This window comes from Acomys minous (assembly GCF_964271855.1).
Source record: "Acomys minous genome assembly, chromosome: 17".
NCBI classification, from domain to species: Eukaryota; Metazoa; Chordata; class Mammalia; order Rodentia; family Muridae; genus Acomys; species Acomys minous.
The window spans coordinates 35,737,344-35,751,931 of record NC_140500.1 but is presented as its reverse complement, the minus strand read 5'-3'; the positions used below and the strand labels follow the sequence as shown (position 1 = coordinate 35,751,931).

Below are 14,588 nucleotides of genomic sequence, written 5' to 3'. Positions count from 1 at the left end.
AAAGAACTCATTTGGATAAAATGATGCTGGGGTTCCAGATAGGCTAATGTTGTGGCCTCGGAGTATGGCCTTGGGGTACTGATTTATACCCATTTCTCATTTTCTTTAGCCACTTTATGAATAGCAAAACAAATTTGAGTAAGGGCCCTTTTCAAATAAATTTGTATTTGTATATCTTTTTCATTATTACTCCTTTGAACTATTTCTCTTTTTTATTATGTTGTTGGCCAGCGATGCTTGTTGAATCCTCCTTCAGGGATGGGCTGGATGTCTGTTTTATAATCTTTCTCTGAATCACACAACTGAGGATAGCACCTTTGAAGCTTCTTTTCAACAGGCATTACTGACTCACGTAATGAAGCATTGTTGTGGCTGACATATCATAATAATTATGTGTGTGTGTTGGCATGCTTTTCACATTCTGCATAGAAGCAACATTCCATAGGCAGGTTTGCTCATTGACCACTCCTCTGCTGGGAACGAGGAGGGTCAACTTGTCTCTGTTACAGAGGAAATAGTCATAAAGAAGAGGAGGGAAAGATGACTCAACACTTATTAGAAGAGGTAAGTGTACACTGCCCTTTCTCATCTGTGCCATGGGATCTGATGATTTTGAGGGGGAGAAAGAGGATATGAATACTGATGGTCCATTTATGTGTAAGAGGATGACTCCCACTCCTCACCTAGTTATGTCAAATAATTCAGTCTAATATTAGTGGAAGTAAGAGTGGAAGACTAGATGGGAATTGTGCCATGTAATTTTTTAAAAGTTGTTTGTTAATCAAAAACATACAATGCAACATAAGGCACACATCTCTGACATCTTGATGGTTTCTTGTTTCAAGTGTGGACATGTTATAACAATTGTGCATGTATTAGTGTATAGCTTGGGGTGTCCAGAAAGCCTGAAATCTGCCTGACTCTACCTCCCTGGCACTGGGATTGCAAGTATGTCAAGATTTTTACATAAGCTCTAGGGATCTGAATTCAGGTCTTCCCACTTATGGAGCAAGCACTTTATGTCTAATGCTTTCTCTAGCTCAGCCCAGAAGGGTGGTGAATGTTATACATGCATCAAGGTTAGACTTTTCTCTGTAAGTCTAGTCTTCACAAACTGTTCTTTCTTTGAGCCACATCACATTTATCTGCACCACCTTCACCTTTACCACCAGTTTATCAAATGTCTTATAGGTCTTTTATGGTCTTCTCTTGGTTTTAAGTATATTTATAAAAATGTTTGTGATCTGAATATATTCTGCCTCTATCTCCACTTGGCTTCCTATTCTTCTTTGGATTACACATATTAATATATAAGAAAATAATTCCAAATTCATTGATGTGTGCATGTCTGTGGTGGCTTAACTCTTTACTATTGTGAAGGATAACTTCAAATAATTCCATGTTAAAAACATCCTCCACTTGGTAATATCTGGGAATTGAGTTCAAGAAACAAACTGAGAATGCAGATTAAATTTAGTGAACACAGAAGTTTGTTGGAGTAAAAATCTGAAAAGCAGAGAACCAGGAAGCACCCCGACAACAAGGCGATGCCATTCTCAGTCAGTACATTCAAAAACATACAATGAGTTCATGAAAGTGAAGACCATGAGGACTGTACAGCAATACAAACAAACTAGTGTACAATAGTATCTTCAAACTGTGATTGCAACTGGGTTAAAATCATACTACATGAAAACTGCTGGGGGGGAATATGCTAAGATTAAGAGCAGTTGTGCAGCAGGCAAGCGCATTCGCTTGGCCATCTAGCTTTCTTCCTCATCCCTCCTTCGCTGAAGGCCTTCATTTGCAAACAGAGGCCAGATGTATGCTAATTCTTCCTCTTAAAACAGCTGTATTATCCCTGTTTGCAAGTGAGGGAACCTGAGGCTTAGGGGGCACAGTGACTTTGCTAAAGCCATAGCTTCTTTAAGGAGCAGTGCTAGACTTCAAAGGGAAGTGTATGCGCATTTGAATTAGGAAAATACTGGAACTGGAACTAATAACATGTGCTGGATTTGAATGTCAGTGTTTCCATGAGCAAATGGCATGGCCCTGACCACTGTCCCAGTCTTTAAAGTGATGGGAACTGATCGGCCACCTAGCCTCCTAGTGTCGAGAGTCTGTGCCGTTCACATCTATTTTCCACCGCATGCATCTCTTTTACTGAAACAGTAAGGTCATTTCCAAGATTTGGATTAATGGTTTTCACTATAAATTCCCATTTCTGACACTATGCATTTCAAATGGAAATTGCATATCTCACACAGAGAGAGTATTTTTATCCGGCGGTAATGTGTTTACTGTGCAGATTAGAGGTGAAAAGTGTCAGTGAGGTTCAGATCCAGTCCCATTTGTTTGTTTTAGTCAAGGAAAAGGAGTGTGTGAGAGGTGACGTGATTGATATGGGGCTTCAGAGTTCTGGCTGCTACTTGAGTATGGCTCATCAATCCCAGAAAAGATTTTCCATTTAGCTAGGTGTGGAGCCTCTAGCAGACAGCTGCCTGCACAGCTGGGGCCCCAACCCTCACTCATCATGCAATATGCACTTGAAATGGCTCGCAGCTGACAGCACTCATGCCCATCTGTTTTGATAATATTGTAGCCTCCTGAATACTGGTCAACTCCACAATCCTATTTCTCTCGCTGACCTTATTAATACATGCGGACCTAAAGCTAAGGAGGACTGAAGGCAGTGCATTGACCATGGCTTTCATTTTGCAGAATGTGAGCTGAGATTTAAAAGATCACATCCTGTCTAGTGTTCATGCAGCTATGGAGAAAAATGGTGGTTGTTTTAGGCTAAAGCCTTTGTCCATACTGTCCTGGAATCTTCCAACAATGACCCTGATATTTGTCCCCTAAATACTACTGCTGTGATAACATGGCACGGCCAAGCCAAATTATAAGGTAAAGTTTATTTTTCCTTACAGTTCTAGAGGGCTAGAGTCTGTAACTGTAGGGCCCAGCACAGCAGGGGGCAGCAGACATGATGTCAGGGACAGGAAGGTGAGAGCTCACATCTGGAGCTAATAGTATGAAGCGGAGAGTGAACTGTTTCTAATCTCGGAAGCCTGTCACTAGTAATGTACTTCCTCCAGCAAGGGCTCACTTCCTAAAGGTTCTAGCTTCACATCTTTATCATCTTTATATCTTTTGATAGAGACTATGTAAATATTACCTGGGAACCTTAGTAAAATCTACATTGCTATTCACTAGCCCTAGAGTGGAGCCATACATTTTGGAGTTCTCACAGGTACTGAGTCCAGCCAATGGGCTATGAATAGCCTTTTAACACAGCATGGAGGTTCTTTTCTTGGAACCTGAAGCCCTTGGGCTTCCCCCAGATGTTAGACATATTTTTTGGTGAGCAAGTTGGTTAGAGCCTTATCCCCTACTTCAGGATGTATAGGAAATCCATGAAGTACAAGCCAAGCGTGATTTGATGTGATATTTCATGATAATTAAAGGGGAAAATTGGTTATTACCTGAGGGCTTCTGTGAATGCCGGTAGGGAATGTTGGGGTGAAAACTCCTGGGACGACCGGTTCTCATTTGTCGCTGCTAAGGTACCTGGAATTAAAAACAAAGCTCGCAAAGCCATTATCTTAGCTTCAGCGTCATCCACACACAGAGACATCCCTGCAAGTGAAATGGCTATTAGTTAAATACCAAGGCTCCAGGCTTGCCAGGCCCCCTCTTTTGATGAGACAAAACACAGGTAGAGTGCTAGAGGAAATAGTGGGGTCTTAGCATGTGGTACCCATTTTATAAAATAGAATAAAATAAAATACAATGTCCTACCAGGTTCTGAGAAGCTGACGCGTCCTGTTTGAACTAACACTGTCATTAGGCATGAAACAGGAAGCCGCCGACGTGTGTCAGTATAAGCTCGGCTTGTGAAACAGCTTGGAGACCATTAGTTCCCTTGCCACCAGAGGACATTGTGACATTTTAGAGACAAAGCCTACAATAAAGAGAGCACAGAACCCTGGGGAATGCTTTTATAGGAAGAAAAATTATTTTTGAGATTCCTTCTAATTTTAAACCATATTTACAGAGGCAGGGTGGGTATGTAAGAATAGGAAATGATTGTGAGATTGATACTTCCTTGGTAATCAAAAGATGAGTCAGGCTGGGTTCCTGCATCCTGTTGGCTACGTCTTTGAGGTGGAATTCTTTGAGGACTCATCCTAAGTTAATGGCTTTCTTTTGCTTCATAAAGATAAATTCTTACTGACCAATAGAGGTTAGGGTGGGCATGTGGGTAGACATTTTCAATCACTCTTAGGGATTGCTGCTTTTTATTTAATTTACATGACGAGGAAAGCACTGCAACATCCTATCTCTAGTATATAAATCTCCTGTTTTGAGACTATCACAAGGTCTCAATGTATTTGAGGCTATCATGTCTTGTGAGGCTGTCATGAAGCCTCCATGTCTTTGTTTATATGCAGGATTCTTAACCATTACAAACCAAATTGATTTTTACTTAAGATAACTACTTAAGATGAAAAAAAAAAACCTATGTAGCCACAAAGGCCTGTTTATGAATATTTATATCAGCTTTGTTCATTGTGGCTCAAATCTGGAGAGAGCTCAAGAGTTCCTTGGGTGGTGAGTCCCTAAACAAGTAGTGGTTGTAGTTATTTGAATGAAAATGGCCCCTCTAGGCTCACTCATAGGGAATGGCACTATTGGGTGGTATGGCCTTGTGGGAGTAGGTATAGCTTTGTTGAAGGAAGTATGTTGCTGGGGGTGGGCTTTGAGGTTTCAGATGCTCTAGGCAGGCCCTGTGTCTCTCTCTTTCTTTTTGCTGCCTGTCAATCGAGATGCAGAATTCTCAGCTACCTCTCCAGCATACATCTGTTTGTGTACTACCATGTTTCTCACCATGATGACAATGGAGCAAACCTCTAAATTGTAAGCCAGCCCCAATGAAAGGTTTTGCTTTACAAGAGTTGCTGTGGCCCTGGTGGCTCTTCACAGCATTAAAGCACTAAGACAATGGTGCATCCACATCATGGAATGTTGCTCAGCAGTTAAGAGATATATAAATGGCTGACATCTGCAACCAGCTAGATGATCCTCAAAAGCGTTATGCTAAGTGAAAGACGGGACACTGCATACACACTGTGCAGTTTTATTTATGTGACATGGAACAAGCATAACTTTAGGTACAAGATGACGAGTGATTGACAGGGAGTGGTTTAGGGGGATGGTGCAGGCAGCAAAACCACACCAAGAAATGATTGAACTGCTTTAGAATTTGTATTTTAAAATGGCTTCATGTATTTCTGTCAAAATCATACAGGATGTTTTTCTCAATAAACACATTTTAAAAAGAAGTCGGGTTTGTGAGTGTGGGGGTATGCAATTATAATCCCATTATTGGAAGTGGTGGTGGCAGAAACAGAAGATGGGTCCATGGGCTCACTGCTCAGTCAGCTGAGCTGAATTCAGGAGTTCTAGGTAAAAGTGAGAGACTCTTTCTCAAAACAAAACAAATAACAACAAAAAACAAGGGAAGTGTTCTGAGGGAGTACATCTGAGGTTAACTCTTGCCTTCATATTCACATGAATATATGTGCACCCCTTGTATGTTTTTCTATGCCCACAAACATACATGTACACACACACACACAAAAAAAAAAAAACTTGGCTAAAAAAAGAAGATAAACATATACTTTAAAATCCTCAGGTTGTGGTGGATTTTCATAATAGTGTAATTGTTCTTTGCATAATCTAAAACTTTTCTATACATTAAATGAAACTTTAAAATAAAGATTATTTTTAAAACTATAGATCAGCAATCAACTATGCTGTCTTGTTGACCCTCTTAGACACCATTGGTTTTATTCATTATGTGCTAGGAGAGACTTTAAGTCTATCATTCACCGTTTAAGTTTGGATGTACTGACAGCTTACCTTAGGGCTGGTTTTGTTTTTCATTTTTTGAGTATTGTTTTTTTTTTTTTTACTTTTATTGAATGTCTATGATTTACATGTCATGCACCAAATTCTCTCTCCTCCCCTGAGTAAAATAAAACAAACAGACAAAGAAAAAAAAATCTTGTTACCGAAGCTGTAGTGTATCACGCAGTATAGCCTTTTGTCCACATATGTTTACTTTCAATTGTTCGTTGCTAGGAGTCATGGGTCTGGCACTACCCATGCCAGTCTGAGGCCTACACTATCGTTACCAGATCCTCACTGGGACTGCTGTCGGATATCCCATTGTCGCCGTGTGTCAATGAGATTCTTAATCTTTGAATCTGCAAGTTCGGCCCCTTCATGTATTCTAGAAGGTCATACATGGGTAGATGTTAGGATGAGGTCTAGTCAGAGCCCTGGATCAGGGCCCGCTCCTTTGTCCTCAGGGCAGGGCCCAATCTCCCTCTCCCATGTCCTCGGGGTGGGGCCAGCTCTCCCACTCCCATGTCCTCAAGGCAGGGTCAGCTCTCTCACTCCCATGTCCTCAGGGCAGGGCCAGCTCTCCCACTCCCATGTCCTCAGGGTAGGGTCAGCTCTCCCACTCCCATGTCCTCAGGGCAGGGCCAGCTCTCCCACTCCCATGTCCTCAGGGCAGGGCCAGCTCTCCCACTCCCATGTCCCCAGGGCTAGCTCACCTGCTCCTGCATCCTCAGGGTCAGATCTCCTGATCCCATTCAATTCGCCAGATTGTTGCTGGTCGTCAAAGCCGGGATGGCCTCCTACTCCTGTTGGATACTGAATCTTGTGGGCCATCAAGCAGGTGGCAAGTAGGAGCCTCTTAAAGTTTTGTTGAGTTGCTTGCAGAAACCATTGATGTTAGCCCAGTTCAGCTTCTTGTCCAGGGGAACTTGTGGCTCTGTTGATTTGTGCCTCCCAAGTCTCTGGTTCCATCGCGTGCTCCATGCGCTATGGGCCCCTGCCCTGGCCTGTGAGAGGAGGCCCATGAGGCCTATGGTATGGATGGTGCAGTCCTCGCTTGGGCTCGATTGAAACAGCACCCCTCCTGGTATGCCATCTTCTTGGCCCGCACCGTACTGGGCTATAACCCAAAAAAGCAGCTGCAGGCCCGGGGTCCCTGGGAGCTCACTGGAGCATGGTCCCATGGACCTGCGGTGGGTGGGCATGGACGATCCACTGCAGGATTTCCTTCTTTCTGGGAAACACCAGCACTGTGTTTTGGAGCTCTCAGTATGGTCCTTTGTTGGCTGTGCAGTCACTGCTGTTCTGCAGATCAGACACAGCTTGTGATCGAAACCATCTTGGATGATCTCAGCTTGGGTATTTCCAATATACTGTACAAAGTGTTTCCTTCCAATCAGACTGCTCTCAGGGGTGGACATTTCTGTGTAGCTCTGGAACACAATCATTCTCCTCAGAGTATATTGAGGACCTTATCTTTCGAATCCCGTGCCCACCACGTACCCCTTAGGGCTGTTTTAAAACACAGGGTCAGGAGTATGCATGGAGATTCTGAACTTCTCTCGAGTTCCAGGGTGCTAGTGCCACACTCACCTTTTGAGTGGGTAGTGCTGTACCCTTTGAGTACATGGCTTTACATGTAGCACATAAATACTTATTATGCTGGATACTCAAAATCTTTGGGCCATAATTGTTTCCATGCAGTTTCAAATACTTCATATTGCCTTTCCCTTAAACAACTTAGTCAAAGCCTGTACTACAGCATGAGAGTAGGTAAAGAAAGACCTGCACTTTGAAGTTTGCCAGTTAAACAGGGAAGGTAATAAATCATTAAATTAAAAAAATATTTGTATGAATATCTTGTCTGTATGTATGTATGTACCACGTGTGTGAACTGCCTGCTGAGGGCATCATGTCCTCTGCAACTGGAGTTACAGATGGTTGGAAGTTGCCATGTGGGGGCCAGTAATATGTATCTGAGGAGGCCAGAAAAAGGTGTCAGATCTCTTGAAACTGGAGCTTAGGTGATTGTGAACTCTCTGATATGCACACTAGGAACCAATACAATGCAAAGCTGTGATGGTATTGTAGGCCTTTGGCATAACTTTCCTTCAATCAGCTGTCACCCTCACAAAGGCAAAATATGTGTGATAGTCATCGCCTACTTATTATGACCAGCTGCTGCTAACTCAAAAAAGCTTCTGGGTAATGGATAGATGACCAGAGTGTCATCACAAATCAAAAGCAGAGATGCACTTTTATCAAACTGTGACATCAGGAGGCATCCCAAGTCTTAGAGCAGAGTCAGAGGCTTTTCATTTAGAGACAAAGTCAAGATACTAGGCAGAGAAATCAGTAGGATATCAGTATTTAGCTGGCACTTGCTGCCAATGAGCTTCTGTGCTCCCTAATACCCTGTGTTTTCTCTGTCAGAGGCTGCCCTCAGTCTTCTGTTTATGTTCCGGCCCATTGCCAGATACTTTGTCACTACTTTCCTAGGCCAATAATGGAGACCAATATGTCTTGCCATTGTACTAATGACCTATTTGCAAGCTGGTTTCTTGTAGAATCATAAGGATTGCTGTTTTCACTGTGTGCAGATGATGATGATGATGATGATGATGATGATGATGATGATGATGATGATTTGGAGAGGTCTCAAGGCCAACTTGACAAGTATGTGTAGTTTGATAAACAGTCCTTGTTCAATAAATCTACATTCTAGTTAGTCCTTGCTTCATCATTTACTATTTTTGTCATTTGGACAAATTAAATAACCTCTCAGAACTCCATTTTGTCACTTGAAACACTGGGAACAGGCTGAGTCAGGTGATGACAAAGTTGCTTTTCATCTCTACAGGCCAGCTTTGTAACTCACAAAACCACATCCATTTTTTGTGAGTATGATGAGGTCTTAAATATTACTTAAATCTGACTGGAGATAGTTCAGCAGTTCAGAGTACTTGTTGATCTCTCAGAGGACCAGTGTTAGTCTTAGCACCTATGTTAGGGAGTTCAGGACCACCTGTAACACCAAATGCAACTCTCATTCTCAGGCACTTACTGCCCTCTTCTGGCATGATGCACACACAAACGCAGAGATTAACAAACAAACAAACAAACAAACAAACAAAGAAAGCAAGCAAAGCAATGAAATCTTTGGCCAGATAATTTAAATATTCCTAGTTTAACTGGATAAATGTCAAAGTGTAGACGGCATATCACTGGAATAATAGACTCTTTGCATATAAGAACTTGGTTGTCTGAGTTAGCCAACTGTCTTCATCATAATTCACGTCTAAGAGGTTTAATTAAGAGGAGAAGGCTTATATGAAAAATATTTTAGTACAAGGCCAGTTGCTGCAAGTTTTCTGGCCATGGTAATAACCGACTTCAACCTTGTTTGCTCTCAAATGGACAGCTGTAGATGCATATTAATTTTTTCTTTGAGGGCCTTTTAAAAATAGGTTTTCTTTTCGAGTTTTATTTTCACAACGCAAAATCAAGGACATTAGTACTTCTGACAAAACAGCAATTAAACGTGCCACTTCTCAGCTTGTAATGTGTAGACTTTTGCACTTATACTGTCATGGCTTTGTTCTTGCCTAAGTATATATAGCCTTTGAACTGCCTTAAATATATATCCTTAAAATATTGACTTTATTCACTTAAAGTGTGGTGACCAGGCACCAAATGGGAAATGTCCATTCTTTGACTTAAATCAATTCCCATTAAGATAAGAAATATTTGGGTGACTTTACTGAACCTACTGGCCTTGTTGATTTGATCTTTTCTATCCTTAGTTAGTACAAAAGTTTTCCTTTTCTTAATGTGTGATAAGGAGAAATTAAACATGGGATGGTAACAGTTATATTTAATTAACAGTTTGGATTTGACAGAATTCTAAAAACTGGGATCAGATAAAAACAGAGAAGTGTTTCAGTACGCTGTTCAGAAGTTCTGGTAATTTTCCTCCACAACATGAATCTTGTTTCCATTGTGTGTTACTAAGATGGCTCTCTGGGGAGTTTCTGAACTCTTGAGAATTTTAGCTCTCTAACATACACAATGGACACAATCCATCACCATGTAAATATCAAGTATTGACAATCTAGGGATCTAGGGCTAGGAAGGCAATGCTTATATCCTATATTAATATGAATATTTTTCCTGCTTCTGAGTACATTGCCCATAATTTGAGACATATTCATGCTTATGAAACAGAAATTATCTTGGATGATAGTTGGGGGATGTGGAACCAAACCATGATGTGCCATTTTCAAAAGAGGGCTTTGTTTTACAAGGGATTGTTTTTCCTTTACTTTTTCTTGATTAAAATTCTGATGACTTTAGTTACTCCATGTTTTGAAACCCTTTCAACACTGAGCCTTTTCCTCACATTTTTTTAAATTTGAGCATTTGAAACTCAAATACACTATATTTCCATCATTTTCACCCCTCCTTTCTCTAACTCCTCTTATATCCTTTCAACCATGTCCTCTTAAATTTATGGCTACTTCTATATTTATTTTTGTTCTATGTGACACACAATCTACTAGGTTCAATAGTGTTACCTTTATTCATATACGTTTAGATCTGATCACTTAGGGTTGGGGTCTCATCTCTGAAAAATAAAGCAAAATAGAAACAGCAGATAGCTCGTTCCCTAACCAGAGATACATGTCCCAGGATCATGGGCACTAGACAGGAATACATGCCAGGTTTTCCCCCAATGGAATGTGAATGGAGGCACAGGCAGGTGGATCTCTGTGAGTTCAAGGCCAGCCCAGTCTACAAAGTGAGTCCAGGACAATTGGGCTATTTTGGACTCATGAAGGCTGGATAGAGAGGACTATAGTTGACCTCAAGAGAACACTGTGGATGTAGACACAGAATTAGGTAAGACACAGAGTTAGGTAAGAGTGAGACACAGAATTAGGTAAGAGAGGAAAGACAATCCTGCATCCTGGAACTCCTTTTGGCCCTACCATGTTGCTTAAGTCACTGAATGAGTTCCTTAGTTTTCTTGTCTGTAGAGGTTGTGCAGTGTTGCTTTTTGTGTATTAATAGCATTATAACAAAGACCTACCAGAACTTGGGGTGCCATGTCAGATGTGAACTATTTTACTAACATCTCTCTTTGATTTTAAACAAAATTGGTGCATTAGTAGGCTTATTCTCTACTGGGTCCCTAACATCTAAAGTGGTGTTGGGCATGTAGGGGGTTCAATAAATGATGCTTTTCTGAAAGAAAATCTGTGATAACTACTCTGTGTTTCTTTTTCTTTCCCATTATGTTGTGAGCATTCTCCTATAAGTTATTTGCAAAAACATGATTTTGAGTGACTGTTGTGATCAATATTTAATAAACACGTTTAGAGCCTACATATCCTGTTGTGGGCTTCTATTCATTGTTGTCAGTGGTAATCACTTTTTCTCAAGATGCTGATATTAAGCAATATATTTCTGCAGTTCTCTTAGGCTTAGGTATCCAGAGCCTGCAGCACATTTTCTTGATCAATGACAATGGTGACAAACTGTGGACCTTTGCAGGTGAATTAGATGTTTGGAAACAGATACAAGTCACTCCTGGTGAACTTGTTGTATATGGAGAATGATTTGGGTTGATGAAAGCATGAAGAGCCTAATGTTGCCTAGGTTTTAAGAACATTTTCGAGTCTAGAAGTGAAAAAAAAAAGAAAGAAAGAAAAGAAAAGTTACAGTGATCAGAAAGACTTCTGTTAGGACAAGTAGAGAGAGCCGTAAAAAGTGTGTATTTGAAAATGATTCATTTGAATGTGTAGTTTTTACAATTTTATGTCATATTTCAGGCCAGAAGAAAAACACTCAATTTTAAGGAACTCATTTCTTGGTTCAATATTCACAGCTTATTTCTGAAAATATGAACCCTTGGTTTGGCCTCCCGCCACCTTACGAAACATCTTTGAAGTAACTAGTAAGAATAGAATATAGAAAATCCTTGTGGTATCTCGTACTGGAAAGACTTAGGGTATTGCAGAATGAAGACTGCCAAGAAGAACTCCTGCATTTGCATTTTTTGATACTTACTCATACAATAATATCAAAGAACCAGTAAAGCCTTCTTTTCTGAGAGATTAAAACTTAATGTGTAATGTTCATCATAAATTATAACTATTTGGGAAAAAAGGTTCCCTGCTGAATTGTCAGTGTTACCTTCATAGGGAAGAATTTCACTTATATTCCTCGAACACTTTATAATTCACAAACAAGTTTTGTATTTTGAATTTATTTTTAACATTTCTTTTATTTTTTGAGAGTTTCATATATGAGTACTGTATTTAAATCATTTCCACGCTTTTCTTCCTCCCCTCCAACTCCTCTCATGTCTCCCCTCACTCCTTCTCAACTGCATGACTTCTTCTTCTTCTTCTTCTTCTTCTTCTTATTATTATTATTATTATTATTATTATTATTATTATTATTATTATTATTATTATTATTATTATACATATTTAGCGATGACCACTTGGAGCTGAGTAACCTATAGTGGAGTGTAGGGAGTAATCCAAGTCCTGAGTGAATGTTTATTATTTGACCCACACCTTGCCATGTCAAGGACCTCAATGCCTCAGATCCGTGAACAAGTCATAGCCTTTCCCACATGACAATATGAGGGATGGCAAAGCCTGGTCCATGGGAGGTGTTGATAGCAGGTGTATACAATGTCCACTGTAGTTTTTTCCCCCCCATGATGTTTTTGGCTTGAAGACTACTCTTCTGTAGAGACTGTTCCAATCAAGATTGGCCAAACCTGATTCCTTATTCAGCTGCATATAGTAACTCTGCTGCCTTGTTTATCTCTGTGTAGTGACACTGCCTCTCTGTTCAACTGCATACAATAAAACATACTGTGCTTCTAGAGCCCTGTGGTTTCTCTATCAGAGAGTCCATACCACATGATCTCAGCTTTTTTTGTACGTGGCTTTGTATGTCTGTCTTTTTTTTTTTTTTTTTTTCATTTTCTTATTGCTCCTAGTGAAAGGTCTGGGACCCAAGCTGTGCAAAGAGACAGCAAGAGAGCTATCTCTGCAGAAAAGTGAAAGACTTATCCACTCCTTTTTAGTAGTGCTTAATTGCCAGTAGCTCTTCATCTGAGGCAGTGGTTCTCAAACCGGATCATGATCCCTTTTGGGAAATCAAATGACCCTTTCACAAAGTTGATCTTAGACTATTGGGAAACCGATATTTACATTATGATTCATAACAATAGCAAAATTACAGTTATGAAGTAGCAAGAAAAGTAATTTTATGTGTGGGGTGGGCCATCACAACACGAGGAATTGTATTAAAGGCTTGCAGCATTAGAAAGTTTGAGAACTACTGATCTAGGGCTATGGCTTTGTTGGGATGTCAAGTGGTATTGCCCTTGTGCAGGACTTATTTAGATGATCATATTATTAAGATTTCATGGTTTTAACTCCCTGTCATATATAGCAGACACTGTCTTGAAGTAGACATAATCATCCTCTGGCTCTTAGAAAATTCCCAACCCCTATTCCATGATACTTCCTCAGCCTTAGTGTAGGGCTGGTGGTGTAGATGTATTAGGTGGTAATGGGTGCCTCATAGTCAGATGTTCTGAGTTTTGACCAGTTGGGGGTTTCTTTGGTGATTTCTGTCTACTACAAAAAGAAGCATATTTGATGAAGGTTGAGAGCTACACTTACCTGAAGATAAAGGATAAGTCTTTAGAGTGCAGGTGGGAATTATATTGGTCTAGGAATGTACCTGTGCTGCCTAGATTTATGTCAACTTGATTAATACACGCTTTTGTCATCTGAGAGGAGGGAACCTCAATTGAGAAAAAGCTTCCAGATGATTGGGGCTGAAAACAGGCAACCTTGTGGGGCATTTCCTTAATTAGTGATTGATGGGCAGGGCCCAGCCCATTGTGGGTGGTGCCCCTTCTGGGCTGACATTCTTGTTTTCTGAAAGCAGGCTGAGCAAGTCAGAAGGAACAAGCCAGTAGGCAGTACATCTCCATGCCTGGTGGTTCCTGCACTGTTTGAGTTTGTGTTTTGACTTCCTTTTTCGAGGAACCATGATGGTGAAATGTAAGCTGAGTAAACTGTTTCCTCTCCAAGTTGCTTTGGTCATGGTGTTATAGCACAGCAATAGTTACCCTAACTAAGGGAATGGTGGTGGGTTCTCCTCTAGGGTATATGACCTCAGCAGAAACAGGGAGCCGGCTAGGTTTGCAGCACCAGGCACTGTACTCCCGCAGTTGAGGGGGCCTTAAGTCCAATAAAGTTAGCTCTGAGATACATGGCTACTATATACTAACTGGGCTAGCTTCCCTCTAATTTTCTGATTAAATAATCCGTGTCCAAACTAGCTTGAGACTTATCTTAGGTCACTCAGTTTAACAGTAATTGATGTGGGAAATTAAACACTAGCCTTCTTAGGGCACTGAGACGTTTCTAGAATATTTCTCTTTAATATTCTTTTGAAATATATTTAGAGTCACTGATTTTATATAAAGTGGCTTCACCATGTCCAAAATTGAATCATGTTTAGAAAAATAAATAAAACCAGTAGATACAATTGATTATTTGATTGGTAACTTCATCTAAATCCAAATTCTTAGACTTGGTACCCAAAAGAGAAAATCTACTTAGTCTTTTCCATTGTTTGAT

The 14,588-nt window shown here is 40.5% G+C and overlaps 1 protein-coding gene across 3 annotated transcripts in view; it reads left to right on the top strand.

Moving 5' to 3' along the window:
- Nucleotides 1–498: 498 nt before the first annotated feature.
- LOC311588477 (uncharacterized protein) overlaps nucleotides 499–14,588 on the top strand; it is a 170,875-nt gene continuing 156,785 nt past the window's right edge. For 2 of the 3 annotated variants that reach the window (XR_014776215.1, XM_084766153.1), the window contains exon 1: nucleotides 13,847–14,006. The gene's annotated coding sequence lies outside the window, so the exon portion shown is untranslated. Of the gene's footprint in view, nucleotides 565–13,846; nucleotides 14,007–14,588 lie in introns of those variants that run through there. The other variant, XM_084766154.1, reaches the window with a different exon arrangement.